The sequence below is a fragment of the Arachis stenosperma genome, chromosome 3 (genome assembly GCF_014773155.1).
Source record: "Arachis stenosperma cultivar V10309 chromosome 3, arast.V10309.gnm1.PFL2, whole genome shotgun sequence".
Lineage (NCBI taxonomy): Eukaryota > Viridiplantae > Streptophyta > Magnoliopsida > Fabales > Fabaceae > Arachis > Arachis stenosperma.
In genome coordinates this window covers 150,157,791-150,169,438 of record NC_080379.1, presented here as the reverse complement: position 1 = coordinate 150,169,438, position 11,648 = coordinate 150,157,791, and the positions used below count along the sequence as shown (strand labels likewise).

The following is an 11,648-nucleotide window of genomic DNA, read 5'->3' as shown; positions in this document are numbered from 1 at the left end:
CTCTTTCTTTTTTCTTCTTTTTTCATTTGATTTATATTTTTTCTCTCTTATTCCTTTATTATCATCATTCTCATCTTTTTCTTAATTAAATATCACACGATAAGAAAGTACATCATATTTCTATGTTATAGCTAAAAAATTTTGGTGTCAAAATAAAATTTTTTTGTGTTATAATTAAAATATTTTACTATTATTTTTCTGATAAATTTTGCACAATTCAAAACTCTCATTCCTCTTCCTCTTCCTCTTCCTCTTCCCCCTCTTCATCATCATTATCTTCTTTTACTTCTTGTTTTACATCCTCCTCCTTTTCTTCGTCGTCGTCATCATCATCATCTATTTTTTCTATTCATCTTCTTATTTTTGTTTTACTTTTTTTTATAATTCTTCTTATTTTACCCTCTTAACAAGAATAAAAATAAAAAAAAATCAAATAAAAAATACATAATACTGCAAAATCACCACAAAGAAGAGAAAAAAAAAGAAAGAAAAATGCAAGCAACAATAGCAACCATAGAAGAAGAAAAAGAACAAAATCAACACGTAGAAGAGGAGAAGAAGAAAATAAACGCAAGCAACAATAGCAACCATAAAAAAAGAAGAACCGTGCGAGATACAAACATTTACGTTAGTGAAGAATTAGAGCATATAGACATGCTCTCACTAATGAAACTGATTTTTGTTAGGCATGAACCAACTTAGTTGGACTTGGTTGTCAAAAATACTTGGAGCATATAGACATGCTCTCACTAATGAAACTGATTCTTGTTGTTGCTATATTTCTTTTATTTTCTCTCCCCCTCTTTTTTTTTTGTAGTTATTGCAGTATTTTTTATTTTTCCTTTTTGTTTGATTTTTTTATTTTTATTCTTGTTAAGAGACTGAAATAAAAAAAATTATGAGAAGGTAAAACAAGAAGAAGAAGAAAAAGAAGACGATGATGATGATGAATACAAGGATGGAGAATTTAGAATTGTGTAAAATTTATCAAAAAATAACACCGAAATATTTTAATTGTAAATACTTGGAGCATATAGACATGCTCTCACTAATGAAACTGATTCTTGTTGTTGCTATATTTCTTTTATTTCCTCTCCCCCTCTTTTTTTTTGGTAGTTATTGCAGTATTTTTTATTTTTCCTTTTTGTTTGATTTTTTTATTTTTATTCTTGTTAAGAGACTGAAATAAAAAAAATTATGAGAAGGTAAAACAAGAAGAAGAAGAAAAAGAAGACGATGATGATGATGAATACAAGGATGGAGAATTTAAAATTGTGTAAAATTTATCAAAAAATAACACCGAAATATTTTAATTATAAATATGTGAAAAAAGATGATGATAATGATAATGAGAAAAGTTTTGAATTGATTAGAATTTATTAAAAATAGCACCGAAACTTTTTAACTGTGATATGGAATTTTTTAATTTTAACATCGAAATTTTTTAACCGTAACACATGTTCTTGTTAAGAGGGTAAAACGAGAAGAATTATGAAAATGTGAAAGAAGAAGAATAAGAGGAAAAAGAATTTTGAATAAAAAATAGTATCGAAATTTTTTAACCGTGACATAAAATTTTGTTTGTTGACATTGAAATTTGTTAGCCATGACACGGAAGATTTTTTAACTAATTTTTTTATCATTTAACTAACTAAGTGGTATTAAATTATATATAAGAATAAAAGGTCTAGTCATTTTTGTGTCATTTGTACCAAATTTGAATGTCTTTTGTTGGTTGAGTGGGCTAAAATTTTAAATTTGTGTTTTTTATAAAAAAAATTTAGTGCCATTTTCAATAGATTTTTTGTGTCACTAACAAAAAATTTCTATTATTTTAGTTATCGTTAAACTAATTGTATGATATTGAATTAAGAAGAAGAAGAATATGACAATGATAATGATGATAGTGAAAAAGAAAGAAGAGAAAAAAAAAGAAAGAAATTAAACTAGAAAAAAAGTGTGATATTGAACCAAAAAAAAGAATATGATGATGATTGTGATAATGGTGATGACTGATGATAATAACAATAAAAAAGAGAAAAAAAGAAAATAAGAAATTAAACCAGAAAAAAAAAATAGAAAAAAGAGGAGAAGAAAACATAAAAAATATGCTTATATAAACTTGACTTGGTTGAACTTTAGTTAAAAGAAAATTTTGGTTGTTTAGCTTTTATGCTTTTCATAATAATGCAAGAAAAATATTGGTTAAATTAGTTAATTAATATTTTTTTCTTTTATTTTATATTTAGATTTAGTTTGAATAAATAGTTTAATTAAATTCTTTTTGAAAATAGAATTTAAACAATAAATACTTATTTTAAAAGAAGAATGATAAAAAAATTTTATTATAAAAAAATTAATTTTTCTAAAATTTTTCATAAACACTTACATAATTTTTTAAAAAATTATAATTTTTTAAAAATTGTACCAAATATTAATATTATAACTTTTTATAAGTAAAAAATTAAAAAAATTTACTTATAAACTTATTTGGCCATTAAACTAATATTAGTTAACTTTCTACTTCTATAGTGAAAAATATTGATTTTTTAAACAATTTTTCGACGTCAATACCTAAATCCTCACAAAGTCACTGTCAATAAAGATAAGGAGCCTCAGGACTCCAAGTCCTAAACAACTTTTGTGAAGGAAAATAAAACTGTTTCAATACCAGCTCAAGGATATAGGGAGAAAAGTCAGTAAAATATCATATAGATTTTCTCTATTGAATTAAGCACTGCTCGCTCGATAATAATGTAGCATTCTAATTACGCAATGGGAAACACAGATATCAATTAAGAGTTTAAAACATCTACAAAAAGCCTCCTTTTAAACTAAAAATTGAAACGTGGAAGTTTAGTACCAAAAAAAAAAAGGAAGAAAAAAGCATGGAAGTTAGAATCCAAATTGGTACACAATAATACAGATAGGAGGCTTAACTAAGACTAAATTTACTTCTTCCTTTTCTTTGGGGGCTGCAGGGCTTCCTCATCTTCCTCATCTTCTTCATCTTCATTCTCTTCTTCTTCAACACCCTCCTCTTCCTCTTCTTCGCCACCTTCATCTTCTTCGTCGTCATCATCGTCATCCTCATCATCATCTTCATCTTGGTCATCACCGTCACCTTCACCGTCTTCATCTTCCTCCTCTTCTCCATTCTCTTCTGCCGCCCCGCCACCAGCTCCACCCTCGGGAGCTTTCTTTGAGTTGCTCTTCTTGTTGGAGTTGTTGCCATAGCCGCCACCATCTTCAGAGGACAAGTCCTCTTCGCCCTCTCCAAATCCACCATCTCCATCATCATCGTCGTCTCCTTCATCATCATTACCATCGTCTCCCTCGGCATCAAATTGTTTGTCCTGGCTTTGGGCTTTACCGTCTTCTTTGGTTAATAGCAGCCCATATAGATCCTACATACACCAGTTGAATCAACGATTCCACAGGTCCAAAAAAAAAAAAAAAAAAAATCAACGATTCCATAATCAAATTCTTTCATCAGTGGATACATAATACTAAAAAGAATTTAATTTTAAATTCCATAATCATTATATCAAGGGTAGATGTCAAACATAAAGATAGATAGATCAACCTAAAATCGATCAAATCAAACAAGTACAAATACTTCATTTGTATTCTGATGCAATACATCTTGCTAGGTACTTCAGAAACTTGGTTAAGTGAATTTCAACTACAAAGTACAAATATCGCAGAAATAACTAAGTTAATGTTATTTTAAATTGTTGTTAAAAATTAATCCAAGTTTACGAATAAAAACCAGTCTCATTTTCTGTGTCAAGATCCAAGCCAGATTGTCGCTGTATATACAACACAACTTCAAATTAAGAACATACACACAACCATGCTTTAATATAAAAATAAAATATAGAGTTTACAATCTTTTATTAAAACGTGAATTTTAAATAATTAACTCTCCTATTATTATTATTATTATTATTATTATTATTATTATTATTATTATTATTATTATTATTATTATTCGCTACACGAATTGAGTGAGTTAGAAATGACTTAAAGAGTTAAGACGGTACATAGTGGAAGTGGAAGTAGCATAGTTTATGACTATGTCCCATCGCATTAGATTCCAGGCTCTTTTTTGTCCCACCCAAGATGCCAAGAACGGGGGAATGCAAAAACGACACGCGCTGCTGCAACGAGCTTTACGCTCAAAAGCATATCCAAGCGAATAATCCACCACTGATTACGAATCCGCTACCCCACCCCTAATCAATCCTCTCTTTCCTTGACTTTTGACTTTTTCTCTTCTCACACACACACCACGACAAAAAAAGATATTTTATTATTTGTTCTCAACGGGGTTCCTCGTGGTGTTTATCACGACTTAAACTAATCATCCCACAACACCGCTTCATGCTCCTCAAAAGCACCTTATTTTGTTTTTGTTTTTTTTTGGGAAAAAAAACGCTAAAGATATTAAGATAATTACCCCAACAGACAACAAAACCCTGAAAAAAAAAAATACGGAGATAATTATCTTTACACAGAGACTATCTAGTCTTACAAAATTAAAAATGAAGAACCGGAAAAAATATTTTCTTTTAATTGGAGACTTCGTAGCCTTTCAAAACAATTATCATTGACCGGAATAGTATTCACACCCCTCCCTTTTTTTTAATTCACAAAACCTTACTCTCCGCGACGAAATCTTGCTAAGATTAGGAATAACATGTACCACTTAATCTGACAACAAAACCCTGTTATTATTAGTGAACAACATTCACCAAATAATCTTACATTTTAAGGTTTTTGTTTTTTTGGTGAGTTTACATTTTAAGGTTTTGTTAGCTTTTGTTTTATAGGAATCGGAGTAAAATCCCAAAAAATATATACGACCAAAGTGCGCATGTTAGCAAACACCAAACTCAACTCGAGACAACCAAATGTTCAAACCAACGGCGCACATTAGCCGGTCTAGTAGTAAAGTATTATATCCAGATATATAAATCCTTATCTTATCTAGCATCTAAAAATTAAAAACAAAAAACGGTTGTGCCAAAAACAATAAAAAACGGTTTCCGAAATAAATTTCTTAGAATAATTCTATTATAAAACCTTTCAATAATTCATAAATAAAGACTACGATCTTGTAACGGAAAGAAATATTTATTCCCATTATACTTGATACTTTATTAAGAGAAAAAACGTAAAACCAGTATGAAAAATTCCTATAGGTAGGTCGTAGGGTCATAGTGGCTCTTAGAAGCGCAAATTAGCAAGTTAAATAATAAGGTCATGGACAAAAAGGACCGAAAATTTCCCACATCTGATGAGACCTTACATCTGTAGAAAACACAAACTACTTTCAACACAAGGATAGATCTTGACAAGGTTGAGACAAGTAAAACCTTTGAACTTTCATTTCCTTTCTAATTTTTTTCTTTTCAAAAAGGAAATATAAGTTTCGGAGGGTTGAATTTGAATACGAAGGGTAGGGACTCACCGGAGACAAAAGCGTGGCTTTGACGAGAGCAGAAGCTAGCATAGTTGCGAGCACTTCCGCGGCGCACGTCAACGCGCCATAATTGAGCGTAACCGTCACTGAGCTGTTCTTAGCTTCCATATCCGTACAAAAGACCAACTAATACCTTCTCGAGCCAGAAAACGTTATCCTGTAGAAAAATAATAATAAATAACATAAAAAGGAAAAAAAGGGGGAAATTAAATTTTTAAAAAATGGAAAAAAATTAATCACCACCGTTAGATCATCCGTAAAATCATAAGAGCACAGATCTTGTTTCAGCAAGTACCGCAGTTATACACTGATTATTACTTTAGTATTTTATTAAAAAAGCTATAACATAGGTTTATCCAAAAGAAATTGAAAAAAAAATTAATTCAAAGAATATTATTTTCTGACACAACTGGACAACGACAACCAGAATTTTAAGACAACAATACACAGCAATAATTCTACGCAAAACTGAATATAATTAGAAAAGGCATGTAAAAGAAGCAAATTTTTTGCGTTAAACGAGAAAGTTGAGCTGAAGAGCTCGCCGGAAGTAGAAGCTTTTCAGCAAAAAACATCATAAAAGAAGAGAATTCAACACAGAACCCTTAAGATCCCAAAAGAAGAGTGACAGAACTCAAAGTAGCACAAGAAAAGCATAGTAAGGAAAGAATTAACAAGAATTGAGGAAGAAGAAGGTTGAAAGAGCGTACCAGGAAGGAAGATCTAGAGACCGAAAACGTGGATCTGAGGCGTTAGAGCTCTAAAACCTCGGAGAAGAAGGAGAAGAAGCCCCGTACATTGTGGACCGTTGGATCCTGATCGTAGAAACTAGAAAACACAGAGCAGCAAAATATAGAAATATCAGAGGTTAGAGAGAGAGAACACAGATACTGAAGACCGAATGCTCGTAATTTCTCAGCCAAGTATCGGGCAGTTCGGGCAGCGTCCCAGATAAGGGGAAAGATTGGGTACGGGCTGCCCGAAGAGGCAGGTAAGGACAAGTGTGGGTTTATTTAATTTAAAAATGGTTATTTCTGGGTTTTTGATATGAATGATTTTCAATTAATTACCCGGTCTTTACCGGAAAGTCAAGTTTTTAATTAATCTTTAAAATAATAAAGAACGTTTCTTTTGTGTAAATTCCGATTCGGTTCTGTGTGCCTATGCGAAACGTCGCACGTGTGTAGTTGTACTATTCTCCTACTATGATTAAGATTATCTTCTCCAACCGTGGTTACTTATTCAACCCTGGTTTAACCAGGATTGTGCATTGACTAACCAAATAGGATAGGACTATAGTCTGTAGGGGTTGTTGGTGAAATATCAAGTGTTTTATTTTAAATTTATAGATTTCAAAAAGGAGTCGACGCCGTTTGTTCAGTTAATCGCCGACGGTGACACCCTTCACCACCTCTTCTTTTTTTTCTTTTTTTTTTGTCAATTTCATCTTCTCCATTTCCATCATCATCATCATCCCCATATCATTTAATTTTTCTTCTTTCTTACAGGGCATATGTTTTAGAAGACTTGTTTGTGTCTTGGCATTATTAGTCATTTAGTTTAGGTAGTTGAGTTTTCCACAAGCATGCTCGAATTGTATGAACAAGAATTAAGGCTAGTTTATTTTTGAGAATAAGATAAAATAAGATACTAAAAATAAACATAAAGAATAGAAATATAATTTAATGTTTTTGTATTATTTAATAATAAAATAAAATAAATTATAAAAATTTAATTTTTTTATTTTTTTATTTAAAAAATTTGAGAAAAAAATATAATAATAAAAAAATATAATTATAAAAAATTAATAAAAATAATAAAAAAATAAGTCATGTCTCTTGTTAATATTTATGTATTTATTCTGTGAAGATAAACACAAAATACATTAATTTTGTGTCTCTAAATACAATAGCTTTATTCATATCTCATTTGCCAAACACAATTTTATATTTTAATATATCTATGTCAATGTTCTGTTCTTGCAAACAAATGTAGCCTAAAAAACAGAATTTTGTTAACAAGTGAAATTATTTCAAGAGAATTTACTAAAATGTCAAATGTAATTGTATATTCAAACTTTAATTAATTTTGAAGTCATTATAATTTTATTCAATTTATAAATTTTTATACTTAAAAATTTGTAAATGGATCTTATACTTTTGAAGTGTTTTTAATTTTTGAAATTAAAAACAAAGTTAAAATATATTTTTATCAAGATAAAAATTTACATATAATTATTTTTATATAGAGAATTAATTAAATCATCTGATGATTTTTAATTATAACTTAGCATAAAAATAATTATATTTAATTTTTTATTTTTATCTCAAATATTTGGAATAAATATCAATATTGTTTTAATTTTTTTTCATTCCACTCGTATTTCAAATACTTTAGGAGTGACTAAATGTTATTTTTATTTTTAATTCTATAAAAAGTACTAATATTTTTTAAAATTTAGTCACAAAAGTAATCATAGAAATTTGTCAGATTCAACCATTCAACATATATATGTTATCATTTTATTATTAATTTTTTATTAGGTTAATGATAAAATAATATCGAGTCATTTTAAGAAGTATATTTGAGACATAAAAAAATTAGGACAATATTTATAGTTATTCCAACTATTTGAGATAAAACTAATTAATATTTTACTCTTAAAAATATGTTAAAAGAAACAAAATAATTCTAAATGTATTATTGTAGAAATTTAATTTAAAAAAAAAATAAATAGCAAGAATTTGAATACCTCTTAATGATGGACGGATAATTTTTTTTATAGCATATATTAGCAACTTTAGATATTTATAATACAATATGATAGTTCTTCATATGAAAATAATTTTATGTAAATCTTAAAATAAAAATAGTGAGTTCTATGGTTCTTTATTATAGTATTTAAATTGTCTAACTTATCTTTTAAAATAAAAAAAATACTTAAAATAAAAAGTAAATTATGTAAAATTTATTAAATATTATTTATTTATTCTTTTTAGTAACTTAAGTACAATGTGATAGGTACCATAGCATTCACCAATAAAAATATAAATACATATTATATCAAGTATTAAATCATCTAATAATTTTTAACTGTTATTTTTAAGTAAATATCATTATACAATATTGGTGCACAAATCCCACACTTCGTACAACTGTACCAGCAAGTGCACTGGGTCGTCCAAGTAATACCTGAGTGAGTCAAGGTCGATCCCACGAGGATTGTGGTTTGAAGCAAGTTATGGTTATCTTGTAGATCTTAGTCAGGTGAATATGAGATGTAGGTATGTTTGTTTAATTGCATAAAAGGAATAATGAGATCTGAACTAGGTTGACCTGCTTACAATGATAAGAAGATGGTTAAAGCTTGGATATGCTTTGTCCTTCTGGATTAACTCTGATCTTACTGTCCTCTTCAATTGTGAATGATTTCTTCTATGGCAGACTGTATGTGATTGTCACCGGTTGAAAGGTCGCCAATGCCCCTCCAGATCTGAACCCCAGGGTAAGTGTGGATCCATTCTGATTGAAGGTGAAGCTCCTGCAGTCCATTCTCCTTAATGATCCTACTCAAAACGCCACAGACAAGGTCGGATCTTTCAACTCAGAGAATGTTGCGCCTTTAAGTTCTAGTATCTACCACAGAGACCCTAATCTCCCTATACCTCGGTTGAACTGGTGCCTCGAGAAGTCTCCAACGAAGTCGTGGATTAGCCATCTAAGAGATGTATAATCAAGCTAGTGGTTCGATGCTTTCCAGTTACATATTCACACGAACCCAAGAAGAACACGATTGGTTGTCAGGCACGCGGTCTAAGTATGAAGAACGAAGATGATTGTCATGGGTCCTCCCATTCATCAAGTTGAAGAACGAAGATACATCTTAGAATTGAATCAAACACGGATTGAAGAGAAACAGTAATACTTTTATTAATCCATAAAACTCAGCAGGGCTCTTCCCCTCAACCTAGGAGGTTTGGAGACTCATACTGATAGAAAATACGTGAAAAACAAAATATGGCTGATCTCCCTGTATATGATTCGAAGATCAAGTGTAAAAGGTCTTTAAATACTAAGCTAATGACTAAGGATTACATAAGAAAGGGTAAAATAATCTTTTAGTGCTAAAATCCACTTTTGGGGCCCACTTGGTAAGTGTTTAGGATGAGCTTTGATGAGATCCACGTGCTAGGAGGCCTCTAGGGTATTGAACGCTGGCTAGGGGGTCCTCTTTGGGTGTTTGGACGCTGGTCTCCTCCTTGTGGGTGCTAGACGCCTAGACTCGGGCAGGAGGCTAGCATTGGACGCCAGTTTTGGGCCTTCAATTCTGAAGCAAAGTATAAACTATTATATATTGATGGAAAGCTCTGGATGTTAGCTTTATATAGCCATTGAGAATGCTCCATTTAGACTTCTGTAGCTCCAGAAAATCTCTTTCGAATGCAACGAGGTCAGATCCAGATAACATCTACAATGCTTTCTCTGTTTCTGAATCAGACTTTTACTCCAACTCCTCAATTTCAGCCAGAAATTACTTGAAATTGTATAAAAACACACAAATTTAAAGTAGAATCCAAAAATGTGAATTTTGCACTAAAATCTATGAAAACTTAATAAAACTTTAACAAAATGTGCTAAAAACTATATGAAAATGATGCCAAAAATCGTATAAAATATCCGCTCATCAAATATTTAAGATTTTAGGTTTTTCTAAATTTTTACAAATTTTTTCTCTTAAAAAAGGTAATACGTATTTTAAATGTTTGTGATATGAATAGTTTAAGTATTAGAGTAAATTGCCATTTCTTACTATGAAATATTCGGTCGCAGATGAAACTAACCACGGAAGAACTAAATGAACTTTACACTGATGAAAGATGAATTATGTTCGACGAAAGTATTCAATTGTTAAATTTTTGTTGACTCTGTTTAAGAAACATATTAAATTCCAAAATTAACCCTACCAGCAATCATCTTTAACTTTCAATTTAAAAAAAGTTTATTGCAGAAAACTCCTACTTCCTTCCCTCCTATGATGTTCGATCCTCCCTCAAAACTATTGCCGATTTGAAACACACCCTAGAAATCCTCACCTCCTAGCTTCTTCTTAAAAGGAAGTTCTTCTTCAAGAATAAGGCTACTACCAAGAAAGACACTGTCAAGTGCCAACAACAGCAATAGCAACACCACCATTGTTAGTCCACAAGAACCCAAGCAGTCTCTACCTCCTAAAAGTGATTCCCTGGGTTTCAGGAACAAATCTGCTGCACTTTTGGTGGGTGATTTTAAGGGTTTAAAGGTTGGAAAATTCACAGTGTCTGATTTCAATTCTTGCGAGGTTAGGATAATTGGTTGCATGAGGATACATTTCATTCACAAGTTGAAGAATTGTAGGGTTACATTGGGCCCATGATGGGTTTAATCCTCATCGAGGATGTTGGAAATGCATTTTTGCCATAGCGTCACATCAAATTTAGATCACGTTGCAAAAAGGAGCGATTTTTACCTGAGAGTTAGGAGTATGCCTATAATCAAGGATAGTAATGGGGTGAGAGGTTTGCGCCGTACTGCTTGTGCTACGAAAGGATTAAAGAAGATCTTCGTGGTGATGGTCTTGTTGCAGAAATCGGGAAGTAGGAAAATGGGGATGATTTCAATTGGTTGAGGGCAGTGCAGTCTCCAAATTGGTCTATTTTAGTGGAGAATGTTAGAGTTAGAATCATTGATATATCCAATTTGAAACATGGAAAGAATGAGGAAATTTGAGTAGGATGTTGCAAGTGTTTAAGTTTTTTTTCCCATAGAATGAGGAAATTCTCAAAGCTCTGTCTTCCAAGTTCGGTAGTGCTTATGACCAGGATTTCAACGCAGTGGCCTTTTTGTGAGGAATGCATCCTTCCTTACAGTTTTATAAGTATGGATGATATTTTTTCTCAAAAGACACTTGGAGGTATTGGCCTGAGAGAGTATTTTGTAAGAACCCGATTTTTGGTAAACAGAATTTTTTGGCTAATTTAAAATTTATTTTGCAAAATCCCATATCATGGCCTAATAAGAAATAGTGAGGCTGACCCAATGGTAAAAAAAATAAAAATAAAAAAATAAAAAAAATAAATAGAAAAAGGCCATTAATAAGGTCAAAATTGGCTTTATGAGAGTA

General features: G+C 30.9%; 1 pseudogene; it reads left to right on the top strand.

Moving 5' to 3' along the window:
- The first annotated feature begins 10,358 nt into the window (after positions 1-10,358).
- Positions 10,359-11,254, top strand: LOC130966896 (tubulin-folding cofactor C-like; annotated as a pseudogene).
- The last annotated feature ends 394 nt before the right edge of the window (positions 11,255-11,648 follow it).